Source organism: Oncorhynchus mykiss, chromosome 11, assembly GCF_013265735.2.
Source record: "Oncorhynchus mykiss isolate Arlee chromosome 11, USDA_OmykA_1.1, whole genome shotgun sequence".
Classification (NCBI taxonomy): Eukaryota; Metazoa; Chordata; class Actinopteri; order Salmoniformes; family Salmonidae; genus Oncorhynchus; species Oncorhynchus mykiss.
This window is the reverse complement of record NC_048575.1, coordinates 21,367,265-21,374,549: the sequence shown is the minus strand read 5'-3', so window position 1 is coordinate 21,374,549 and position 7,285 is coordinate 21,367,265.

Sequence of the window (7,285 nt, the reverse complement as noted above, 5' to 3'; positions counted from 1 at the left end):
GTAAAGGGTTTAATTAAACACTGTTTCCCATGCTTGTTCAATGAACCATAACCAATGAATGAACATGTACCTGTGGAACGGTCGTTAAGACACTAACAGCTTACAGACAATAGGCAATCAAGGTCACAGTTATGAAACTTAGGATGCTAAAGAGGCCTTTCTACTGACTCTGAAAAACAAAAGAAAAATATGCCCAGGGTTCCTGCTCATCTGCGTTGACGTGCCTTAGGCATGCTGCAAGGAGGCATGAGGACTGCAGATGTGGCCAGGGCAATAAATTGCAATGTCCGTACTGTGAGACGCCTAAGACAGCGCTACAGGGAAACAGGATGGACGGCTGATCGCCCTCGCAGTGGCAGACCACGTCTAACAACACCTGCACAGGATTGGCACATCAGAACATCACACCTTCGGGACAGGTACAGGATGGCAACAACAAGTGCCCAAGTTACAACAGGAACTCACAATCCCTCCATCAGTGCTGACTGTCCGCAATAGGCTGAGAGAGGCTGGACCGAGGGCTTGCAGGCTTGTTGTAAGGCAGGTCCTCACCAGACATCATCGGCCTATGGGTACAAACCCACTGTCGCTGGACCAGACAGGACTGGCAAAAAGTGCTCTTCGCTGACGAGTCGCGGTTTTGTCTCGCCAGGGGTGATGGTCGGATTAGCGTTTATCGTAGATGGAATGAGCGTTACACCGAGGCCTGTACTCTGGAGCAGGATCGATTTGGACTGAGCTTGTTGTCATTGCAGGCAATCTCAATGCTGTGCGTTACAGGGAAGACATCCTCCTCCGTCATGTGATACCCTTCCTACAGGCTCATCCTGACATGACCCTCCAGCATGACAATGCCACCAACCATACTGCTTGTTCTGTGCGTTATTTTCTGCAAGACAGGAATGTCAGTGTTCTGCCATGGCCAGCGAAGAGCCCGGATCTCAATCCCATTGAGCACGTCTGGGACCTGTTGGATCGGAGGGTGAGGGTTAGGGCCATTCCCCCCAGAAATGTCCGGGAACTTGCAGGTGCCTTGGTGGAAGAGTGGGGTAACATCTCACAGCAAGAACGGGCAAATCTGGTGCAGTCAATGAGGAGGGGATGCACAGCAGTACCTAATGCAGCTGGTTGCCACACCACACCAGATCCCAGCCCCGGAAACCCAGCCCCGGACTCTCGCTTAGACATCACTATCTATGACTAGGTGTATAGAGAAAATACCTTAGTACTTAAGTCCTTTTCTGAGTTCTGTACTTTTCTATTTATATTTTTTACAACTTTATATTTAATTCACTACATTCCTAAACAAATTATGTACTTTTTACTCCATTCATTTTCCTTGACACCCAAAAGTACTCATTGCATTTTGAATGCTTAGCAGGACAGGAAATTCACACGCATATTAAGAGAACATCCCTGGTCATCCCTACTGCCTCTGATCTGGCAGACTCACTAAACACACATGCTTAATTTGTCAATTATTTCTGAGTGTTGGAGTGTGCTGCTGGCTATCCGCAAATACATTTAAAAAACAAGAACATGGTGCCGTCTGGTTTGCTTAATATCAGGAATTTGAAATTATTAATGCTTTTACTTTCACTTTTGATACTTAAGTATATTTTAGCAATTACAGTACATTTACCTTTGATTCCTAAGTACATTTAAAACCACATAATTTTACCTTTTTACTCGTGTAATATTATACTGGGTGACTTTCACTTTTACTTGTCATTTAAGGTTAAGGTATCTTAAGGTATCTTTATTTTCAGTGAAGTATGACAATTGGTTACCTTTTTCCACAACAGGAGATGGCACACTACATTACCAAAAGTATGTGGACACCTGCTTGTCGAAAATCTCATTCCAAATTCATGGGCATTAATATGGAATTGGTGCTATAACAGCCTCCACTGTTCTGGAAAGGCTTTCCACTAGATGTTGGAACATTGCTGCAGGGACTTGCTTCCATTCAGCCACAAGAGCATTAGTGAGGTCAGGCACTGATGTTGGGCGATTAGGCCTGGCTTGGAATCGGCATTCCAATTCATCCCAAAGGTGTTCGATGGGGTTGAGGTCAGGGCTCTGTGCAGGCCAGTCAAGTTCTCCCACACCAATCTCGAAAAACCATTTCTGAATGGACCTCGCTTTGTGCACAGGGGCATTGCCATGCTGAAAACAAAAGGGCCTTCCCCAAACTGTTGCCACAAAGTTGGACGTACAGAATCGTCTAGAATGTCATGGTATGTTGTAGAGTTAAGATTTCCCTTCACTGGAACTAAAGGGCCAGCCTGAACCATGAAAATCAGCCCGAGACCATTATTCTTCCTCCACCAAACTTTACAGTTGGCACTATGCATTGGGGCACCCAGCAAACCCAGATTAGTCCGTTGGACTGCCAGATGGTGAAGTGTGATTAATCACTCCAGAGAAAGCGTTTCCAGTGCTCTAGAGTCCAATTGCAGTAAGCTTTCCCCCAATCCAGCTGACACTTGGCATTTTGCATGGTGATCTTAGGCTTGTGGTTGGCTGCTAGGCCATGGAAACCCATTTCATGAAGCTCCTAACAAACAGTTCTTGTGATGACGTTTTCTTCCCGAAGAGTGTTAAAACCGAGGACAGACGAGTTTTAAGCGCTAAGCACTTCAGCACTCGTTCTGAGAGCTTGTTTGGCCTACCACTTCGCGGCTGAGCCGTTGTTTCTCCTAGACGTTTCCACTTCACAATAACAGCACTTAGAGTTAACCGAGCAGCTCTAGCAGGGCAGAAATTTGACGAATTGACTTGTTGGAAAGGTGGCATCCTATGACAGTGTCACATTGAAAGTCACTGAGCGCTTCAGTAAGGCCATTCTACTGCCAATGGTTGTCTATGGAGATTGCATGGCTATGTGCTCGATTTTATACACCTGTCAGCAACGGGTGTTCCTGAAATAGCCAAATCCACTAATTTGAAGGGTTGTTGACATTCTTTTGTATATATAGTGTACTTGTACTGTAGCTTTGTTGGTCTCTGGACAAAGCCCCTTGTGGCTGGGCTGTTACCCAGTATCTGTATTGGGCCTGATACTTTTCACAACTTGATTGAATAAAGTGGCATTGAGGAATGTCTAAACTTCCACATAGGCCTATATTAAACATAGTTTTCTGTTGTTTTGAGTTTGATTTCCGTGGCATTGCATCATTACTTGTTCACAATGAGACTGGGTGCAGTGGTGTGTACGTAGAGGCTACATCATAGATTACTTTAGAATTCGCCCTGAGTTGTGAAAGCGCACTTTCCTCTTCCATCAGGAGATGGCCGTTTTACATGTATTTTTAATGAACAAACCAATACACAAACCTATTCTCAGTCAGCTTAGTAGATAACCCCTGGTGTGGAGAGCAGCCCGAAGTGTGCAGAGAGAGTGAACCCTCATAAAGGCCACTGCAGCCTGAGCTTCAGGCTTCTCAAAGGCCTTCCCTCCCTGCCTGCCAGCTGCGTTTCTCTTTCTCTCTCTGTTCCAACCATAGGCATTGCATTATTGTATCTGTCCCATTATTGTGTCTGTGTGAGCAGGGGCAAGGCACTGAGGTATATATGAACTACAGACAGCATCCAAGACGGACGTCCGTTGTTTTCAACAAAAACCTACTCACGTTCCCATACGCTGTTATGTGGTTTCTGACATATTTTTATATCCGCCTTTACTGGGATTAATACGCCTGCGCACTAGAGGGACAGATCTGGACAGCTGTATTGCACAAACATGCTCCATGAACTCTGCCAGAGTGTGCCAAGCACGTGGACAGTTAAACAAACCAACCAGCACTTGGCCCCTGGCCAGCTGGGCTCATGAGGTCAGAGACGTTAAAATTTTAATATCTTCGGCTGTAAGTGATGGAAAATAAATTGGCCTCACCGCCATTATTTTAATAACACAATATATGTTTTTTCACAAAGGTGATGACTAAAGTGTCTAATTAGGAATGTTCTAATTTGACTTCTCTATGGGAATTGTCTTTCTGGGCTGTACTGCAATACGGATGATGTCCTCTGGGCACAGTGGAAAGTGTGCTCCAGAACGGAACCCTGGGGCCTTGAGGCAGCGCCATTGAGGCCATCTCCATTTTGAAGTAGTCAACATTCCTCTTCTACTACTTCTATGAGTTGGTAAACAAATGGAAAGGGTGCATACTGCCACCTGGAGTGTGTTGTTTGAACAGGTATAATTTTTATTTAAATATTTTATTTAACCTTTATTTAACTAGGCAAGTCAGTTTAAGAACAAATTCTTATTTACAATGACGGTCTACATATAGGCAAAAGGCCTCCTGCGGGGACGGGGGCCTGGGATTAAAATGTTTAATTAAAATAAAATATAAATATAGGACAAAACACACATCACAACAATAGAGAGAACAGTACATAAAGAGAGACCTAAGACAACAACATAGCAAAGCAGCAACACATGACAACACAGCATGGTAGCAACAACATGGTAGCAACACAACATGGTAGCAGCACAAAACATGGTACAAACATTACACAGTCAACAACACAAAGGTCAAGAAGGTAGAGACAACAATACATCACACAAAGCAGCCACAACTGTCAGTAAGAGTGTCCATGATTGAGTCTTTGAATGAAGAGATTGAGATAAACTGTCCAGTTTGAGTGTTTGTTGTAGCTCGTTCCAGTCGCTAGCTGCAGCGAACTGAAAAGAGGAGCGACCCAGGGATGTGTGTGCTTTGGGGACCTTTAACAGAATGTGACTGGCAGATTGTATGTGGAGGATGAGGGCTGCAGTAGATATCTCAGATAGGGGGAGTGAGCCCTAAGAGGGTTTTATAAATAAGCATCAACCAGTGGGTCTTGCGACGGGTATACAGAGATGACCAGTTTACAGAGGAGTTTATAGTGCAGTGATGTGTCCTATAAGGAGCATTGGTGGAAAATCTGATGGCCAAATGGTAAAGAACATCTAGCCACTCGAGAGTACCCTTACCTGCCGATCTATAAATTATGTCTCCGTAATCTAGCATAGGTAGGATGGTCATCTGAATCAGGGTTAGATTGATAACTGCGGTGATAGAGGAGCGATTACAATAGAGGAAACCAAGTCTAGATTTACCTTTAGCCTGCAGCTTTTATATGTGTTGAGAGAAGGACAGTGCACCTTCTAGCCTTACTCCCAAGTACGTGTATGAGGTGACTACCTCAATCTCTAAACACTCAGAGGTAGTAATAACACCTGTGGGCAGAGGAGCATTCTTCTTACCAAACCATATTACCTTTGTTTTGGAGGTGTTCAGAACAAGGTTAAGGGTAGAGAAAGCTTGTTGGACACTAAGAATGATTTGTTGTAGAGCATTTAGCACAAAATCTGGGGAGGGGCCAGCTGAGTATAAGACTGTATCATCTGCATATAAATGGATGAGAGAGCTTCCTACTGCCTGAGCTATGTTGTTGATGTAAATTGAGAAGAGCGTAGGGCCTAGGATTGAGCCTTGGGGTACTCCCTTGGTGACAGGCAGTGGCTGAGACAGCACATTTTCTGACTTTATACACTGCACTCTTTGAGAGAGGTAGTTTTCAAACCAGGCCAAAGACCCCTCAGAGACACCAATACTCCTTAGCCGGCCCACAAGAATGGAATGGTTTACCGTGTCAAAAGCTTTGGCCAAGTCAATAAACATAGCAGCACAATATTGCTTAGAATCAAGGGCAATGGTGACATCAATGAGGACCTTTAAGGATGCAGTGAGACATACAGAACCTGAGCGGAAACCAGATTGCATACCCGAGAGAATACTGTAGACATCAAGAAAGCCAGTCAGTTATTGACAAGTTTTTCCAACACTTTTGATAAACAGGGCAAAATAGAAATAGGCTTATAACAGGTAGGATCAGCTTGGTCTCCCCCTTTAAATAAAGGACAAACTGTGGCTGCCTTCCAAGCAATGTGGACCTCCCCAGAAAGGAGAGAGTTAAAAAGGCTGGAGATAGGCTTGGCGACAATAGGGGCAGCAACCTTAAAGAAAAAAGGGTCTAAACCATCTGACCCATATGTTTTTTGGGGGTTAAATTTAAGGAGCTCCTTTAGCACCTCGGAGTCAGTGATTGCCTGCAGGGAGAAGCTTTGTAGCGGGCCAAGGGGAAAAGAGGGAGCTGCATTGGGGATAGTCGCATTAGAAGGGGTGGGAGGTGAGGAAATGTTGGACGGGCAAGGAGGCATGGCTGAGTCAAATAGGAATCCTGACTTAATGAAGTGGTGATTAAAGAGCTCAGCCATGTGCTTTTTGTCAGTAACAACCGCATCATCAACATAAAGGGACATGGGCAGTTGTGAGGAGGAGGGTTTATTATCAGTTTTCCCTACTTCTTGGGGTTGGTGCCACAGAGAGAGAACTGCTCCATAAAATAACAAACTTTGGCCTTCCGGGTAGCCTGAGTGCACTTATTTCTCATTTCCCTGAACGATAGCCAGTCAGCTTGAGTATGCGTGTGCTGAGCCTTTCACCAAATGCAATTCTTTTTTTAATAAAAAAATAAAATAATTGTTGTTGAATTTTACCCATTTTTCTCCCCAATTTCGTGGTATCCAATTGTTGTAGTATCTTGTCTCATCGCTACAACTCCCGCACGGACTCGGGAGAGACGAAGGTTGAAAGTCATGCATCCTCCGATACACAACCCAACCAGCCGCACTGCTTCTTAACACAGCGTGCATCCAACCCAGAAGCCAGCCGCACCAATGTGTCGGAGGCTACACCGTGCACCTGGCAACCTTGGTTAGCACGCACTGCGCCCGGCCCGCGCAATGAGACAAGGACATCCCTACCGACCAAGCCCTCCCTAACCCAGACGACGCTAGGCCAATTGTGCGTCGCCCCACGGACCTCCCAGTCACGGCCGGTTACGACAGAGCCTGGGCGCGAACCCAGGGACTCTGATGGCACAGCTGGCGCTGCAGTACAGCGCCCTTAACCACTACGCCACCCGGGAGGCCCAAATGCAATTCTTGAGGTGGAGTAACTTTGCAAGATCACGGTCGAACCAGGGGCTGAACCTGGTTTTAACTCTCATTTTCTTTATGGGGGCATGTTTGTTAACAATACCACTGACAATTTCAAAAAAGAAGGTCCAAGCGTCTTTGACAAAGGGGATCAAGCTGATTCTATACCATTTTACAGAGGCCAGTTCATGAAGGAAGGCTTGCTCATTAATGTTTTTTAGCAAGACTATATGACAAATCAGGACAGGTCGTTTCACTGAGCAGCCATTACGAACACAGGCTGTAAAACAG